General features: G+C 44.1%; 1 long non-coding RNA gene across 1 annotated transcript in view; it reads right to left on the bottom strand.

The window, feature by feature from the left end:
* The window catches only part of LOC123381574, a 43,821-nt gene extending 29,341 nt beyond the window's left edge, over nt 1-14,480 (bottom strand). Inside the window, exon 1 of the long non-coding RNA XR_006588736.1 lies at nt 13,918-14,480. This is a non-coding gene — a long non-coding RNA (uncharacterized LOC123381574). The remainder of the gene's footprint in view (nt 1-13,917) is intronic.
* Between the last annotated feature and the right edge of the window lie 5,170 nt (nt 14,481-19,650).

Below are 19,650 nucleotides of genomic sequence, written 5' to 3'. Positions count from 1 at the left end.
ACACCAGTCTTGGGATAGCCATTTCCTGTGCTCTTACCTCCTTCCAGAAACTTGAGCTCAACTTCATATGGTTCCCTTACCTCAAAATACGATGGGATTGCACTATCAGCCCATTTTACAGATGAGAGAAATGAGGCCTGAGAGATGAAGTCCACTTATTCATAATTACTGAGCTAAGCCAGCATTTGAACCCAGGCAGGATAAAAGTGTTCAATGCCCTACGTTTATTGTTAGCTAACATTTACTGGGCATTCAGAGTCCTGAATGCCTCACCTGCAGCATTTCATTCAGTCCTCTAACAGAGCCTGGTTCCCTAACCTCAAGTCAGTAAAACTCATCTTCTCCCACAGATGTTGGCACTACCAGGAATGGACTTCCAAACCCTCAAAAGATGACTCAGTCTTCCATGTGATACAATGAGCATAGATTGAAGGACTGCTTTTACTCCAGGAGAGATCCAAGGTTGTGGTCCCTTCCGGAATGCCAGGTGTCACTTGATGTGCTATTTCTCTGACGGGCCACTTTCCTATCAACCCAGCCTTACCGAAGCAGAGGTGCCCTAACTCTGGCTGCAACACAGGCCTCAAGTCAGCCACCCCCAACCCCATCAGCTCCCAACTACAGGATCACTTGGGTTCCTTCTCCACTGGACCCAGGTCCTTTGAAATGTCGCCCCCCACCCAGGATGACCTCTGGGGCCCCATTTTGCCTTTGTCTATATTCTCTACTCTGCTTTTGTCAACCACAAAAAGATTGGAGCACCTACCCTGTGTCAAGCACTGTGCTAAGCACGTTGCAAACACAATTTCCCTTCAGCATCACAGAACCCTGAAGAGTGGATACAGTATCATCAAGGCTGTTCTCCAGGTGAGGAATCGGAGGCTCAGGAAGGTACAGTGACTTGCCAGAGCCACACAGCCAGAGTGATAAATCTGGAGCTTCTCATTCACTGTTTTGGCCTGTGTCTCTGCCTCCTGCTCACTGTATGGGCTTAGGCAAGTCGTCTAACTTCTTTGGACCTCAGAGAGAATCTCTAAGTTTACTTCCAGACCTAAGATTCTCGGATCCCAGCTAAGCAATGCCAGAGTTGTCATCATCCCCATACTACAGATGAGTAACATCAAGTCTCACCTTTTAGGGAGACATCCTACCAAGAGCCCTCTCCTCTCTATGCTGTGCATTTATCCCAGGCGGCCATGATGCACCATTATCAAAGCCTTTCCCAGTGAGCCCTGCCTGGAGTTGCCCCGAACAAAGCTGCTTGACTGGCTCCATGTTTACGTCATGCTTTTCAGAGCAATGATTTTCAATTTTGACTACACATTTGTGGGTGTAGGAAATGGAGACAGATTTAAAAGCCCCGATGCCCCAAGTCGTACTCTAGGCTAATTAAATCAGAATCCTCAACAGTGGGAGACAAGCAACCATATATTTTTTAAATGTTTATTATTTATTTTTGAGACAGAGAGAGATAAACAGAGTATGAGCAAGGGAGGGGCAAAGACAGAGGGAGACACGGAATCCGAGGCTGGCTTCAGGCTCTGAGCTGTCAGAACAGAGCCCAACATGGGGCTCGAACTCACAAACCGTGAGATCATGACCTAAGCCGAAGTCAGACACTTAACCAACTAACCACCCAGTTGCCCGGCAACCTATTTTTTTTTAACTCCCAAATAGTTGCAATGTACAGCCAGACTTGAGAGCCAGAATTTTCAAAGCACTGGCATATAAAGCAAAAATCAAGACCTTGAAGCTAGAGCGATTTAGGTGTTACATTCTCCATTCCACTATGCTCAACTGTGAGACCTCAGCAGAGCTAGTCTAACTGAGCCTTACTTTCCTCATCTGCAAAATGGAGATAATAGTGAACCATCCCAGCTAGTGCCCTTATGAGGGTAAATGAGATAATGCCCGTGAAGATGCATGAGCCCTGGTCAGTGCTCGATAAATGGCCACTGTCATTCTGTCAGAAAGTGACCTGAAATTTCTGTTCTCTATTTCTTCCCTTCCACATTTAAGGAAACCAAACCAAATTATAGAAATTATAAGAGTGTAATAAAATAGGGTAGAGTAAATGATGGGCTGGAGGCTTGGTTAATTCGTGCAACAATTGATATTTAATATCCCTTCTGGGAGCTGGCAGTGAAAAGGACATGACTATTGGGCACATCAAGCTTCCACACCATGGAGAGGAAACTGTGAGGAGATACAATGAAGAAAGCAACAAATAAAAACACATTTTGGTAAGTGCTCCTAAAGGAAACAAACGAGGTGTGAAGACAAAAACCAAGGGGGCTCACATTCCATATGGGTGATTCCTTGTGTTTGGTTTAGTTAACATTTGGACCTGGGACCCCACGGCACAATTGCAGACTGATAGCAAGTGTGACTCACTCAGTGGGGACTGCTAATTACTTCAGGGGCAAAGACCAAGATGTCTGAGCACTAGCCACCTGCCAGCTGTCCCAGAGCCAATCTCAAATGAGTTGTACCTTGGACTCCTCTGGCGTGGTTGGTGACAACTACCCCAACAATCCCTTGCACTCCATGCTCTCAGATGGGAAACATTTCTTCTGCAGCCACCATGTGGGGACCCAGAATCCCTGTTAGTGCTCCCTGCTTTTTTTCAGGAATGACACCTACCTAGACTTTGCTTCCCTCTGTGCTAGGGAACTCTCCCAGTTTTCACCCCTGAGCTGGGGAAAACAATCTGACACTGTTGGAAAAAAAAATCACTGGTATGTGTCCCTTCTCTCAAGAGTTCCATGGGGAGGAGAAGAAGATGTGGGTGACAACACCCATTTTACAGATAAGTAAACTGAGGGTCAGGGAGGAGACCATCATACCCAAGGAATCATCAGGATAAAGGGAGCCAGGTCAGATCTACCTCAGTACTGTGGATTCCCTCTACAGGATGCAGTCCATGTGCAAAAGGTCAGAGAAACCCAACTTTATACAGCAAAAGTAAATCCCTGTAAGTGCTTGTGGATTTGATGTAAGCAGAAACAGAAGAATAAGGGTCCGATGCACGGGAATGTTCTCATGTCTCCAGGACATTCTTCCTGTCCACCAACACTTCAGAGGCATTGCCATCTTCTACCAAGTCCTCCAAGGCAGGACCCGGGGCCATCTTAGACTGGCCACACTCCCTTACCCCTGATAATTAATCGCTTACAAAGGCTGATTCCATCCTTTCTTCTTTATTTCAGTAACCTCCTCACTGGTCTCCCTGTCCCAATTGAAGCCCACTCCAGTCCAGCCACCACATAGCAGCCCAAGTGGTCTTTCTATGATAAATTGGATCACATAGCTCTCTTGCTTTAAAATGCTCTAGCACTTAGCATAATACCCTCCAGTTCCATCCACGTTGTTGCAAATGGCAGGATTTCATTCTTTCTCATCACCAAGTAGTATTCCATTGTATATATAAACCACATCTTCTTCACCTATTCATCAGTTGACAGACGATTGGGCTCTTTCCATAATTTGGCTATTGTTGATAGCACTGCTATAACATTGGGGTACATGTGCCCCTATGAATCAACACTCCTGTATCCCTTGGGTAAATTCCTAGCAGTGCTATTGCTGGGTTATAGGGCAGTTCTATTTTTAATTTTTTGAGGAACCTCCACACTGTTTTCCAGAGCAACTGCAGCCAGTTTGCATTCCCACCAACAGCGCAAGAGGGTTCCCGTTTCTCCACATCCTCACCAACATCTATTGTTTCCTGAGTTGTTAATGTTTTCACTCATATGTGGAACTTGAGAAACTTAACAGAAGACCATGGGGGAAGGGAAGGGGAAAAAATAGTGTCAAACAGAGAGAGAGGCAAACCCATAAGAGACTCTTAAATACAGAGAACAAACTGAGGGTTGAATGGGGTGGGGGGGTGGAGGAGAGGGGAAAATGGGTGATGGGCATTGAGGAGGGCACTTGTTGGGATGAGCACTGGGTATTGTATGTAAGGATGAATCATGGGAATCTACCCCCAAAACCAAGAGCACACTCTATACAATGTATGTTAGCTAACTTGACAATAAATTATATTAAAATAATAAAATAAAAAATAAAATGCTCTAGCAGCTTCCTATCCACTTCAAGGGGAAATCCAAACTCCTGAACTTGGCACCCAAGGCCCTTCTTGATTCAGCCTCTACCAGTCTCTCTGCTTCAGCTGGTGTCCTCTTCCCCTACGTTGTAGGCAGTGGTATGCTGATAGTTGTCTAATAACCAGCACACCAAAATAAAGCCCTAATGCATACCATTTGCTGGTATTCAGGGTGTAGATATTTTCACCATGATCAATTTCAAGCAGCTGATGTATTGCCATTGAATCGGGAGTCAGGAAGAGACACATACTGGCATATCATTATATCAGATTTCCACCCCACAGATACAGTAGAAATAAGTAACCTCAAGAGGATAGATGAGAGTAAAATGTAGTGCCATTTAAGAAGTGACAAGTTTTTTTAATTTTTTTATTTAAAAAATTCTTTTAATACTTATTTTTGAGAGAGACACAGACAGCATGAGCAGAGGAGGAGCAGAGAGAGAGGGAGCGAAAATCCCAAGCAGGCTCCTCGTTATGGGCCCGGAGTCTGATGCTGGGCTCCATCCACAAACTTCAAGATCATGACCTGAGCTGAAATCAAGAGTCAGGCGCTTAACCAACTGAGCCACCCAGGCGCCCCCATAATAATTTAATTTTTAATCATGGCTGTGTTTAGTGACTGGCTCCCAAAATTCCTGAAAAGTTAATCCAGCTCTTGCAAACTGGTACACACTGGTTTCCACACCACTGGTCAAAGTGCTGCTTTTTCTCATTTCTTGGTCCACTTTTCACTCTGGGTAGAGTGCCTGCCTTACCCCCTATCTCAGGAGGAAGACTCAGCACAAACATTGCTTGCTCTGTGGAGCCTTTCCTGGATGACCCATGCAGGGGTTTCCTCAGATACCACCCCTGCCCCACTCCCATCACAGCTCATTGTTTTTCTGTCTTTCTCCCCATTAGATGGTGTCTTATTCCCTCTTTGGAACAGCATCAAGTAGAGCTACATTTGTGGAGCAGACTGTTACATGTAGTCTCTCCCCGTTAGCATGTGCCTTCCAATTTCCAAAGGGAGATGACTTATTGTTTTAATATTATCTGTTATTCTTAACTTTATTATATCTTATTCACTATTGTTATCAATTTTTATTATTATTCTTTATTTCCCATCATAAATTATTAGAGGATTTGTCCAATCCTGTCTATCCCTGAGGATCTTGCCCAGAATGAAAACAAGCTTTATGTGGGGGCAGGAAGTAGGTTGGGAAAGGTGGGGATGGGGGGATCATTTCCAACTGAAATTCATGAAATAAATTTTTATCATTTATGTTTTGGCAGGAATATAAGTTCAGATGTCACCCTTGTCTCCATTCTAGACCAATGTTCCCCAGCAAGAAGAAAGGAGAGAAAGTCAGGACAAGAGGAAGCTAGACCAACCAAGCAGCTCATCCTGGAGCTTGTTCTGGAACTTGTCCAGAACGAACTGAGAGAGAGAATTTGAGCACAGCCATAGCAGGCTCAGGTGGCTGCTTTCCATTTATTCAATTTTTATTCAATTCTTAACATAATACCCATCCAGAATTATTACCTCCACTTCACAGCTGAATAAACCAAGGCTTCAGGCACCTGAGTGGCTCAGTTGGTTAAGCAACAGACCCTGATCTCAGCTCAGGTCATAATCTCACAGTTTGTGAGTTCAACCCCTGCATCAGTCTCCACGCTGATAGTGCAGAGCCTGCTTGGGATTCTCTCTCCCCTCTCTCTCTCTCTGCCCCTACCAGCCCCCCCCCACACACACACACACAATAAATAAGTAAACTTTAAAACAAAAAAACAAACAAACAAAACCTGAGGCTTGAAGAGGTGACTCTTCTAAAGTCTTAGAGGTCGTGAGCTTGGGAACCAAGATTTGAACTGAGAGTGGGCTGATTGCAAAAACCATGTTCTACAGCTTTTTGTGATTCAATCACACCTTAGGGAAGTGGTTTTTATTAAGTGCTCTTCATCACTATAACAAAACATACTGCTCCTTTCTACCCTGTCTTCTCTAAGGAAGGGAGGAAGGAAGGAAGGAAGGAAGGAAGGAAGGAAGGAAGGAAAAGAAAAGAAAAGGAGGGGATCAGGGAAGGAGTGAAGGAAGGAAGGGACTGAAGGACAGAAAGAAGAGAGGAAGGAAGGGAGAGAGGGAAGAAGGGAAGTAACATTTACCATTATTGAGAACTTACCCTGAGGCAGGTACCACACTAGGAGTTTCACCTTGTTAACTCATTAACCTTACCTAGAAGATAGGTATTATTACTCCCATTTTATACATGAGGAAACTGAGGCCTAGAGAGCTTAAGAAAATTGACCAGGCCTGCATGTCTCATAAGCAGAATTCAGCTTCCAGAGGCTTTCTTCCCTCCATGCCCCACCATTCTGACCTGACACAATCTCCCAACCCTACTTCGCCTACTGCGGCCACTCCCAGGAAATAGCTTCAATAGAAATCAATATCTCAGCATCAGCTTAAAAGAATGTAAATCAATAGACAGTTGCTCCAGAAGGACTAGGCTTAGCATTAGGACAATTCCAGAAGACAGAAAAGTAGCCCATGGTTGCATCAGATACTCTAAGCAGTGTTCCGTGGCTTTGTGAAATGAAGAAGGAAGCTAGGAAGAGAGTACTGAAAAACACTGGACATTTCCCTGTGCTTCCCCGCTAGTCCCCTAAAGTGAATCCTGAAAGGTTAAATGTGGTTTCATTGCAAGTGTGGGTGTCAATTTCATAAAGGAGAGAAGAAGTCAACCATAGGGAACTTAAGCCTTCTTTCCACAAAGGTATGTTGCATGAATCCTGGGCCCCAATGCAGAACCACGGAGGAAAAATGAAGCCCCACACAGTACAGCCTAGTAAAGTCCAGACCAGAAAGCCAGAGACACAGGTCCTGTATGTAGCTCTACCACATGCTCCTAGCCAGGTCACAGAACAAAATCACTGTGCATTCATTCAACTAACAGCAGCACTTAGTTCCAGGCTCTACTCTGAGCTCTGAGAAAAGGAAGACACTGGGACTTCTACCATGCAGAATAATGACCAATGGACTTAGCTTGTTGTCACAACAGCTACAAAACTGGACAAAATATATGGTGCAGCTGCCTTGGGGCATCGGCCAACAGAAAATGTAGGGCTGTGGCCTTGAAGATAAGGGAAATATGTGATAAGCTACATCCCCCTCAGCTTCCTGTCCATGCAATTTCCAAACGGTGGCCCAGGGAAGTCAAATCCAAAGACGGTAGCCATTTGACAAGGTAGAGCAAACAGGTGTCAGGCTTTTGGTCTGCTGGGGCAGCTAGAATTTGTGAAGAAAGCTGCAGGAAAAAAGGATGCTATGCAGAGAAGCTACAAGCTGCAGAAGTCTTCGTGCAGGTCCCTTTGGTTGGATATTAAACTGTGCATGTGCCGAAGCATTGCAGAAGGAGTCACCAGGGGATCCAAAAACTGAATGAGGATCACAGAGGTCACACACTACTGGGCTCACACGGGGTTCTGAGCAGCCAGAGTAGAAACAGATGACTGGAAGCCCAGGCAATCGGTTGAGACCCCAGTAAGCCATTTCTAGGAGTAGGCTAAACCACACTCCATGAGTCTCATCCTAACAAGCCCTTAGAACAAGCCTTGACCAGGGGCACCTGGGTGGCTAAGTCAGTTAAGTGTCTGACTCTTCTTGGTTTTGGCTCAGGTCATGATCTCACAGTACGTGAGTCTCAGCCCCACAACAGGCTCTGTGCTGACAACATGGAGCCTGCTTGGGATTCTCTCTCTCCCTCTCACTCTACCCCTCCCCCCACTCACTCTCTATCTTTCAATCTCAAAACGAATAAATATTTTTAAAAATGAAAAGAAAAGCAGTTTTAAAGAACAAGTCTTGATGAAATCAAGCCTGCCAGGAAAAAAAAGAAACCCAACATAACAACAAAACTCAACACCTTTCAAAGGAAGACAATAAAAATCCAGGCTCCCAACAACATAGTATCCACATATCCAGCATGTTAGAAAAAATTACTAGACGTGGACAAAAATCAGGAAAAATGTGACATAAATCAGAAAGAGAAAGAAATCAGTAGAAACATACCCAGAGATGGCGGAACTGTTGGAATCAGGAGGCAATGTCTTTAAAATAGGTATTATAGATACGTTCACAATTTTTTTAAGAGAAAGAGCATGAGCAGGGGAGGGGGACAGAGGGAGAGGGAGAGAGAGGAAGAGGGAGAAAATCTTAAGCAGGCTCCACACCCAGCACAGATCCCGATGCAGAACTTGATCCCACAACCCTGAGATCATGACCTGAACCGAAATCAAGAGTTGGGTGCCAGCCCCCCTATGTCCACAATTTTAAATGAAAACAGTGGGGGGTGCCTGGGTGGCTCAGAAGGTTGAGCGTCTAACTTCAGCTCAGGTCATGATCTCACAATTCATGAGTTTGAGCCCCACGTCGGGCTCTGTGCTGACAGTTCTGAGCCTGTGTCTCCCTGTCTCTCTGTCCCTCCCACACACACTCTCTCTGCCTCTCAAAAATAAAGAAAACTAATTTAAAAAAAAATTTTTAAGTACTGATGAACTCAAAGTCAGGCCAATAAAAATGATCCACACTAAGGCATATAGAGAAAATAAAACACTGAAGCAGGACCTCAGTGACCTAGGGAACAAATCCCGAGGCCCAATATATGTTTCAGTAGAGTCCCAGAAAGAGAGAAAAAAGGATTTGAAGCAGAAAAATACTTAGAGAAATAACAGCCAAAACTTTCCCAAGTTGATTAAAAAAAAAAAAAAAAAAAACAACCAATGGACCCAAGAAATCCAATAAGACACAAACAGGATACTTTTTTTCTAAAAGAAACTAGTTAAGAAGAAAAAATGAACAAAGGCTTATCATATTCAAGTGAACAAAGAAAAGAAAAATCTTAAAAGCAGTCAGAGAAAAAAGGCACATGACATTCAGGCAAACAATGACAGTTGCACACAGCTGCTCAACAAAAACAAGACAATAGAATAAAGCCTTCAAACTACTGAAGGAAAAATAGATCAACACACAATTCTTTGTTGAGTGAAACTCTCAGAAACAAAGGCAAAGTAGAGATGAGACAGCAGCACGGGAGACAGGAGACCAGTGCAGTAGCCTAGGCTTGCTGGGGGGATGAAATAAATCCTGACTCTCCAGCCAATCCCCTGAAATCTTGGGGAGTAAGAGAGAGGATGGCGACTTTACCCACCACCCCATCTAAAGGGCACTTTCTTCTTGTTACTCATCCAGAAATAGTTTTTTGCCTACCAAAAAGTTTTGAAAACTTTTTCTGTGAAAAAAAAAAAAGTTCCTTTGGGGATCTTAACAAAAGATGGACAAAAAGGCATGTTTCTTTGAGGGGAGGGTGATGAACGGAGACAGAATGCACGGGAAACTTTCCATCACTCAGTGTTCCACCTCCTAATGGTACGGAGAAAATCTGGACAGGGTTTTCATGGAAACAGTAAAGTAAATGTGATACTGTCTCCGTGATCAGAAAGTGTTGTGTGAGCTGAGTAAATAGGATTCCCTGTTTAAAATGCCCCTGAGAATTTCAGAAGGGGAATTTCCCTGTGATTGACAACATACATCAACAAAAGGACCAATGGACTTGATGCCATTTTAGGAGGCCAATGCGTTTGGTTCATTCATTCCCCCAGTGTTTGGGGAGAGCTTACCTTGTGCCAGGCCGTGTTCTCTCTGCATGACACTATGCCCATTAGGAACATAAGCAGGGTCTCTGCTCTCAAGAAGCTGACATTCTAGTGGGGTGGGGGTGGAGGATTTCTTAAAAACGTGATTCAGGGCAATGTACGTGCTACGTATGGGCAATAGGAGCAGTGGAGAGAGTGATGGGGATGGGGACTGAACCCCTAAACAGGGAGATGATGATGACGATTCTAAAATAAATGGGGAAAAAATGTATCAGGTGGAAAGGATGTTGACTGCAAAGATTTTAACTGTACCTCTAAGAGTCATCAGATCTCCCCAACCGAAGTAGTAGAGAATCTGGGGCCCAGCAATAATCCCCCAGGTGGACTGGGGGGGGGGCTCTTAATTAATTCTATAGCTAATAAAGCACTAGTGGAAAAATTTTCAAATCCTAACACTCAGACTCTGGATGCCTGGAACAAGGTGGTCTGGATTCCTTAGTTTGGCAATCCTAGTAGTATTCAGGCACCAGCAGACTCCTCAGAAGATACAGTAGAGGGGCGCCTGGGTGGCTCTGTTGGTTAAGCATCTGACTCTCCATTTTGGCTCAGGTCATGATCTAACAGTTCATGGGTTCAAGCCCCACGTTGGGCTCTGTGCTGCAGGTACAGAACCTGCTTGGGATTCTCTCTCTCGCCCTCTCTCTCTGCCCCCCACTCATTCTCTCTCTCTCTCTCTCTCTCTCTCTCTCAAATAAATAAATAAAACTTAAAAAAGAAAAAAAGATACCATAGGCCCATAGACCAGAGTTATCAACAGCAGACCTTCAGGGCAGCAATATACTAACAACATACTAACAACGTACTTAACAAGTCAGCAATTAAGGCAGCCAGCCTGCATCCATATGCAATCGCTCCAGTTCAGCAGCCACATATAGAAACTAAGACTGAATGAAAGGAAACTGGATCCCATATTGCCATGAGATGGTCTATTGAGACCCACCCTCTTCTCATCCACATTTTTATCAGTAGTTACTCAAAGTCATACAATATATTGATTACCTCCTTCGTGAAGCAAATTTCCCTGATCGTTCTTCGTAGAGCCCCACATCTCCTTTGTTTCCTTCATAGTGCCTTGTGTGGTCTATTTTTATGTGTTTATTTTTTTTTAATATTGACTTATTTTTGAGAGTGAGAGACACACACAGAGTGAGTGGGGGAGGGGCAGAGAGAGAGGTAGACACAGAAACTGAAGCAGGCTCTAGGCTCTGAGCTGTCAGCACAGAGCCTGACCCGGGGCTCAAACTCAACAAACGGTGAGGTGGTGACCTGAGCCAAAGTTGGACGGTTAACTGGCTAAGCCACCCAGGCACCCCTATTTTTATGTGTTTATAAGGCAGCAGCCACATCTGCCTTTCAGGGCTGAAGCCCCCCACACCTAGCACAGTGCTTGGAAGGTAGTGGCTCTATAATGAAAATGTATTGAATGAAGGAATTCAACTGGGAAATCACTCGTTTAAAGGAAGAAATTTAGACTTAAACATCCTTAAATAGTTGTTGCACTGAGTAGTCTTATAGTGTTTAATTATAGAGAGTCAGAGACTTTAAATTTTAAGTTGAAATTGAAGTATAAAAACATAAACATTCTACAAAGGATATTAATTCTATTCCTGAGGCATACTAAATATTGCAGCCTAAACATCATCATAAAAAAAAGTCCTCAAAGCCAGAATACATCTACATTTACTCCTTAATAGAGAGTTCCCCATATGCTGAATTTTAAGCACACACAAATTTTATTTTGGTAATCTTAAGAATTCAAATTTTCATCTAACTGAATAACCCCAGTTGGGTGATAGCTATAGAAAAGAGCTAAACTGAGAGCAGGGGAATATAATGTTTTGAGACGAAAGCAAACCTCAGCTTTTGCAAAGGCTTGGTTAAGATGAACAGAACAGAGAGGGTGTTGGTAGAGAACACAGAACACAGACAGTGCATAGAGAACACAAGAGACCCAGGAAAAAAGAACTGCATATTTTCTTGACATTTGTAAGCATTCGGATAAAGGACCTATACATATGCACACACATACAACACACACATACACCCACACACAGGAGCCTCTTGAGAGATGCGTTATCTCATAAGCTAGATTTGCAAAATTTACAAGCATTCCAAAACCAAAATCTCCAAAAAAGGAGGGTCTTTGAGGGTTTCTCTGTAAAGAAAAATCTCCACGTCTAGTCCATTAGAAAAGCAAAGAAGTAATCATCTTCCCAAATGAAGCTTCATCGTGATGGTAAATCTTAGAAACTGTTTAACAAAGAATAAACCTTAGGAGACGGGGTTCAACTACTGGGGTTGTGTCCTCCACTGTGCTCCTGACCTGCTGTGGGCAAGCCACGTAGGGTTTTGAAGTTCCCACCAGCGGTAGGACCACAGGCCTCGCCCTCTCCGTTAGCAGAATGAGGATGAGGATAATTATACCTCCTCATCCGTGAATATTAAATGAGACCCCGTGTATAAACTGCTTAGCGCCCTCTCCATTCTCTGCGGAATGTTATCCATTACTATCACTTTTACCTCAGACTTCTATTTCCATGGGCTGAACACTATCTAATGTCCCCATGCCCTTCTCCCCATTTCTACAAAAAATATTCAAGAAGGAAAAGCCAGAATCCTCTTGGGGGACATCAGCTCACAAGCGGTTTGAGTCAGCTGTTATGGGCAGGCCTGCGGACGTTGGGGTTTTTTTGTCTGTTTTGTTTTGTTCTGTTTTTCTGCTAATGTGAGCACATTTCTATCTTGTGTAGTCTGCCATTTGGACTGACATTTGGACCATCGAAGCAAGTTAATTTAAATGTTACTACAAGGGTGAACCAAGAATCCTGGGGAGAGTGAGATAAGCTTCTCCAGCCTAAAACACTGGCTTCGGGAAATCGGTATTAACCCCTCAGCTCCTGCAACGAGGTGAGACTCAGAAAAGGTGTTTGTAATTGTGTCATGATGTAGCAGGGTTCTCGCACAGAGAGTCGTGACACGGAGGCTTTTCTTTCCAGGAAGCAACTTTATTCGTGCCACCTCGGCTCATTTAGGTTTGCACTCGAAGAACTGACCCCCAAATGCCACATGGCGTAGTTTTTTTTATATATTTTCTACTTCTTTGCCTCTCATATATGGTAACACACAAACATGCAGTCTGATTAAGTGATCTCATGTGACAAGGTCGCGAGGGATGTTGTCATGTACGTCTATAGTCAGGTTGCCTTGAGATTTTTTTTTTCCTTAGGGAGGTGACCCTACCACAATGGTGTTGGTCCCCAGCCGTCCACCTACTCCTATTCCAGCCTCAGGCCCATGACACACATACATTCACACACAATTCACCCCCATGCACACACAGACATACACACACATTGTCACACAACATGGCCCCATGTGTGCTTATATATACATTCACACACACGCACACACACACTTACCCCCACATGTACACACACCCCATGCTTGAACACACACACATATTCACCCCTCCGTGTGTGTATACACTTTCACACACATACATTCAACACCCTGTGCTGTGTGTGCACACACACGTAGAGACTTTGGGTCCCTTTGCTCTTCCTAACAGAGGACCAATCCCACACACCAGTGGCCTTGCATTTGGAGAAGGACCAGAAAAACCCCCACCTAGCCAGTCTTGTTGCATTTGCCCTTGCTTTGGGGGCTCAAAGTATGCTTGGGGTGGTCCCCATCGAGTGGAAAACTAAAACAAATTCGAAAGTCAGATCTAAGGGTTATTGTCCTCAATCACAGCAATTCTGATGTAATAGAGCCCAGAGTCAGAATGGAGGGGTACAGCACTTCTTCCACCCAGAGCCCTTTGTACCACATTCCCAGAACATCCACTCACTTTGAACCACTCAAAGCTCTCTCTAAAGCTCTTTGACAACCCAGTGCCTTTGCATGGGATGTTCCAAGAATCTGGGAAGCCTTTTCTCATCTCCAGCCCCCTGCTCTCCCTCAGTCTCCTCTGGCTCACTCCTATTCATTGTTTGGGACTCGGATGACATGGCCCCTCATCCAGCAAGCCTTCTCTGACTCTACACATGCCAGCTGGGTTAGCTTCTCCCTCTTCGCTCCCTAGCAGAGATCAGCTCACCCAGAGCACTTACCTGCTCTGCTGTGTCATTTGCACTGGCCTCTCCTCCTGGACTGTGAGCTCTGTGAGAGAATGGCTTGTGTTTGCTTCATCTCGGAGTCCCAGGGTCTGTCACATGGCGGGAACCCACTGCCTGTTTCTGTGCATGTACATCTTGTTACTCACAAAGGTAAACAGGAAATGAGGAGCTACTGGTGCATGGCCACCTTCTGGCAGACTTTGTTCTGATGTGTCTGGACTGAAAAACATGAGGATCTCAGGACTAGAGACCCAGAGACACTGAGTAACACTACTTGAAGACATCCCTTTTAAGTCCCTTTTTGATGTCTAGTACCTGAAATTCATTTAATAAATAGTTATGTAGTGAGGAGACGAATGAATTCGGTGAACAATACTGCCGGGGAATGAAGAACCCTGCAGATAAAGGTATCCAGGGTTCCAGTTTTATGTAGGTCATGGATTCACTGTTTGAACCTGGGCAAGTCCCATCCCTTGCCTGAGCCTGAACCTTCCATCCACACAATTAAAAGATTAGACCAGAACGCTGGCTCTCCAACTAAGTTTCATGGAGACCTGGGTGGCCAATGAGCACTTTCTTGGAGCACTGAGCACTTCTGTGGAGCAGGAAGGGACGCTGCACTACCTAGATGTGGGGCTCCCTGCCTCTGCCTCCATTGGAACACCTCACTTTGACTTCTATTGACATCTGACTGATATTTTGACATTCTAATATTTGATACAGAACATGGTTATATTCCAGGGTGGGAGGGCGTAGTCTGAAAACAATTAGATTAGATTCTTTCATTCAATAAACATTTATTGAACCTGTCATTATGCTAGGCACTGGAGAGATAAGCAGGACGCATGGCAAAATCCCAGCCCTCATGGGGTTTATGTCCTTGGACAGGAAGACAGATAATTAAGAAATAATTAAAAAACATTTTTTTCAGATAATGATATGTAATGTGATAAAGGATAATCTTGGGGACTGGTTTGTATTGGGTGGTCAGGTAGGTCTTTTTGAGAAGGTTACATCTGAGAAGGGACCTGAATGAAGGGAAGGAGCCAGCCATGAAAAGATCTGGGGGAAGAGCATTCCAAGCAGAGGAACAACAGATGCAAATGCCCTGAGTAGGGAAGAAGCTTAACATCTTCCAGGGATCACAGTGAGGACAGCGTGGCTGGACCCAAAGCTGAAGGGTAAAAGACGGAAAACAGTGGGGAAGGAGGGGGAGATGGTCAGGGATGACCTGGAGAAGGCTTCAAAAGCCACATCAAGAAGTTGAGGGTAGATGAGCCTGGAGGGCCAGATCTTTGGAAGTAACCTAAAAGGAGCAAGAAGCCCAGCCTGGTGGAATATGTCTAGAATTTTCCATGCAGACTGGAATAAAGCCAAGGCTCTAAAAGGAGCAAAATTTAAAAATCAAGGAAAGTATCCCTTGACAAGTGTTTTTGAAACATTCATTTATTTAGCTCCCAAGAGAAGGTTCTCACCTTCAGCAATGACAGTTTCGGGAACCAAGGGAAGATGCTCTTTACCTGGGGCAGATTCGGGAAGAAGCTTGAAGCCCTGTGTCAGGGCCCAGGTGTGGCTTTGGAAGCTTAGTCACTATACTTCCCGCATTGGAAAGGTTACAGAAGTTACCAAAAGCATGACAGGAGCTAAAAATTTGAAAGGACATTTGGGTGAATATACTGATTTCCCTTGTAGATGATGAAAACATCTCAGCCCTCATAGGAAATGAAATCTGCAAGGTATGAGGATTGGAAATTCTATAGTCATTCACCAATATCAATTTAGGCCATCGGAAAAAAAAAAAAAAAAAAACCGAGGGAGGCTTTTTTTTCCCCCTGAGTTGATTATTGCTAAGGTATGTATGAGAGATCTTTTTTTTTTTTTAAACTTTTTTTTTCAACATTTATTTATTTTTTGGGACAGAGAGAGACAGAGCATGAACAGGGGAGGGGCAGAGAGAGAGGGAGACACAGAATCGGAAACAGGCTCCAGGCTCTGAGCCATCAGCCCAGAGCCCGACGCGGGGCTCGAACTCACGGACCGCGAGATCGTGACCTGGCTGAAGTCGGACGCTTAACCGACTGCGCCACCCAGGCGCCCCAGTATGAGAGATCTTGAATCCAAGATGCAATGAACCAGTGATGGAGGCCTCCATGTAAGAGGAGGGAGACAGTCCCACCCATTTCTGCCTGATGTCCCACCCATTTCTGCCACAATTCTCTTCTGACATGGAGACTCAGCCAAATACTTTCAGGCCATGACCTTGGACTTTATCTCTTTCACATGTGCTTCCTACAAGGTACAAATAGTGTAGAAAGCACTAGCCCAGTGCCCAAGATTCAATAGGTGCTCAACAAAAAAATGATGGCAGCACCCTAGCAGCAGACCCGAAACTTCCAACAGGGGCCAACATCCCAATTTTGGAAAGTCTGGTAAATCAGAATCTCTAGAGTCAGGCCTGGATAGGTATTCTTTAAATCTTTCTGTGTGGTGTCATTCAGAATCTACGGGGGAATAGATGGACACAGCAACCCAAACATGAATAATCCCATTCTCTCACTTGAAACCCTCCAATGGTTTCCCATTGCAGTTAGAGTCAAATCCCCACTGTGGGGATTTATGGACGTGGTCTACCAGGTCCTACATAATAGGACCCCTCCTTCCTTGACCACTGTTCCTACCCACCCCACCCCCTCAGGGATACCCAGGGACTTTGCACTGGCTGTCCTCATGCACACAATGTTTTTCCCAGAATTTTGTGTGGCTTACCCCTTCCCATCAGTTAGTCTTAGCTCAAATGTCACCTTCTTGGAGAGGCCTTCCTTACCCCATAGCAAGCCCGATCCCCACCCTGCAACTGCTACTCTATCCTACTTTCCATGCACACCATGTAGCACTATCCAGAATCATATTTTTTTGTTTTTATTGTCTATCTATCTCAACCCCCACTAGGATGTAAGTTCCTTGAGAGCAGAGACCCTGCGTATGTTGCCAATGTTTACAGAACACAGCATGGCACAAGCTAAGCACTCAACAAATACTGATTGAATAAATGAACTGAATGCATTGACCTCCTAAAATGATGTTAAATCCATAGGTGCTTTCTGTTGATAGGTTGTGAATCTAAGGAAATTCCCTTGCTGAAATTCACTGGGTTATTTTAACAAAGGATTGGAAATCCTAATTACTCAGTTCATGCAATGTTTAATGAAGCTGCTTTCAGTTTATTCTATTAAAAACCTTTCTTTCTCTAGACCTTGCTGATTTAATAGCCTTAAACTCTGAGAAGAGAAAGGGGGGAAGCACCTCAATAGCATTCTTTTTAGCCAAAGCAGTTTTATTTAATTCTATGGGTACACATTTCTCATGACTGTATTTCTCATGATTGTATTTATGGCGCAAGGTGATGAATTCCCAGCTCCTAAAACTTCAAAGCAATAATTATACTGAAGGCCTCAGGTCCTCTCCAAGACATATTGCATATGCATATTGCATAATGCAAATTCAACAATTTGCTGAAGTATGAAGACAGTGTATATATAGAGCTGTGGTTTCAACATGTTAACAGCAGAGCCCTTTGCTTAAATGAAATGTGAGATGCTTTGAAAATGAGACAGTCAGTGGGCAAGACCCCAGGCCACTATGACAGTAACCACAGTAGATCATGTGAGGTTCTGCTGGTCATTTCACTAGGTGAACAGGTGTGATGCAGACATCTCAGCCCACATGTCCTTAAAGAATATGGGCTAAAGGTGGCCCCACCATTTTAAGGAATGGGTTATGCGTTATCCATGCAACGTACCCAGCAATTTGAGGATGATGTCACTCAGCTGAAGGTACAGCAGCCCACTTAGAGATAAAAGTGGCTGTGAGTGAATGTTGAGAGCCATGCCTTCCAAAGCCTCTCTAGAGCCTTTCAGAGCTGTGCCTTCCAAAGGGGTTTTCACAGGCTACCTTTAAAATCTCATCCTGGTTAGGATGGGATTCCATTAGATGAAAACAGATAAAGCACCTCTGCTCTGATGAAGTTATATGGGAGAAACTCCAAGAGCCTTCTCCTCCCCAGTGCAGCCTCCTTGACTCTCTTCACCTGTCTAGAGACTGAGTCTGGAGCTATCTGTAAAATGCATGTAAGATGTGGCACTTGCCACTGTGAGGACTGCCAGAGATCTTATGACTAAACAGGCCTAACTTGCAGCCAGAGCTCAATAAAGATGCATCAGCCTGTTGGGATTGGGCTGAGGGTGGATCTTGAAGGATATGTCAAGACAAAAAGGACAGGCATTTTGATAGTGGGAACAATGTGAACAATACAGGAACAAAGAAAAGAGTTGATATTTAGGGCGGAAGATGACTTCACTGGGGAGAGAGATTGGCCCAGAGCAGGAATGCCAGATAAGACCAAAGCAGCAGGTGAAGCTCGTGTGGCCCTCCTGAGCTGGACTTTATTCTGAGTGTTCAAAAGTCACCGATGCTGGTAGGCAAGATGGTGTTTCTGGGAGACACGTTTTATCCAGTGTGTTTTTTGCCCTGGGGCCTTGCTGGTGTTTCTTACTTTTAATAGCATTTTATTTATTTCTGGCCCAAAGGGAGCAGAACAAAAAATGAGGAAATGAGAAAGAAGGATCCATGAATATTCATTTCAATTAATATTTGTTGAGTGTCTACTATACAGCAGACATTACTGGGATGTTCAGTGATTAAATAATAATGCCTAGGCATTACATAATTAAATAATGTCTGGACATTATTGCCAGAGATACCATCGTGAGCAGGACAGACAAGTTCTGTGGTCTCATGGAAATAACATTCTAATGGGGGAGACTGGTAACAAATCAATTACTTCCTGGAGAACTAAAATATGGTGATGGAATCAGGAGTGGTTGGGTGGGCAGAAAGGAACCAACTGCAGTTGATCAGGAGAGGGATGATTCTAGGTACAGAGAATAACTAATGCAAAGGCTTTAAAATGTGATGAGTTTAAAGTGCTCAAGGAACCAACAGAAAGCCAGTGTGGTCTAAGAAGAGGAGGGAGGGAGCAAGCAGTGAAGTAGGAGATGAGGTCAGAGAGGAATATAAGGGCCTGACCATGTAGGGCTCTGAACAACGAGGAAGAGGAGGGCTTTAATCTACAGGCAACCAGAAATCTATTATAGGGGTACTTGGGTGGCTTAGTCAGTTAAGCAACTGACTTCGGCTCAGGTCATGATCTCATGGTTTATTAGTTCGAGTCCCACATCGGGCTCTGTGCTGACAGCTTAGAGCCTGGAGCCTGTTCCAGATTCTGTGTCTCCCTCTCTCTCTGCCCCTCCCTGATTCGTGCTGTGTCTCTCCCTCTCTCAAAAATAAATAAAAAACATTAAAATTTTTTTTAAAAAGAAATCTATTATAAGTAAGCAAGGTAGTAACATAATCCAAGTTGTATTTTCAAAGAGCAATCTGCCTGCAGTTTAGAGAATGGATTGCAGAGGTGCAAAAGTGGGAAAAAACACACCAAGCAGGATTCATTTGGATGATCCAAGGCAACAAAATGGGACTATAGTCTATAGATGTGGATCCAAAGAAGTGGGTTATTTGGGACTACGTCTTTCAAATAGATTCCACATGCTTTAATACTGGATTAAATATGGGGATTGAGAAGAGAGAAGAGAGAAGAGAGAAGTCAAGGTAACACCTAGTTGTCTGTGTCTGGGCTTTAGCCCTGGTGAATGTTGTTACCATTTACTAAAG

Source organism: Felis catus, chromosome D4, assembly GCF_018350175.1.
Source record: "Felis catus isolate Fca126 chromosome D4, F.catus_Fca126_mat1.0, whole genome shotgun sequence".
Lineage (NCBI taxonomy): Eukaryota > Metazoa > Chordata > Mammalia > Carnivora > Felidae > Felis > Felis catus.
The sequence above is the reverse complement of the archived record's forward strand: the minus strand, read 5'-3'. Positions and strand labels throughout refer to the sequence as shown.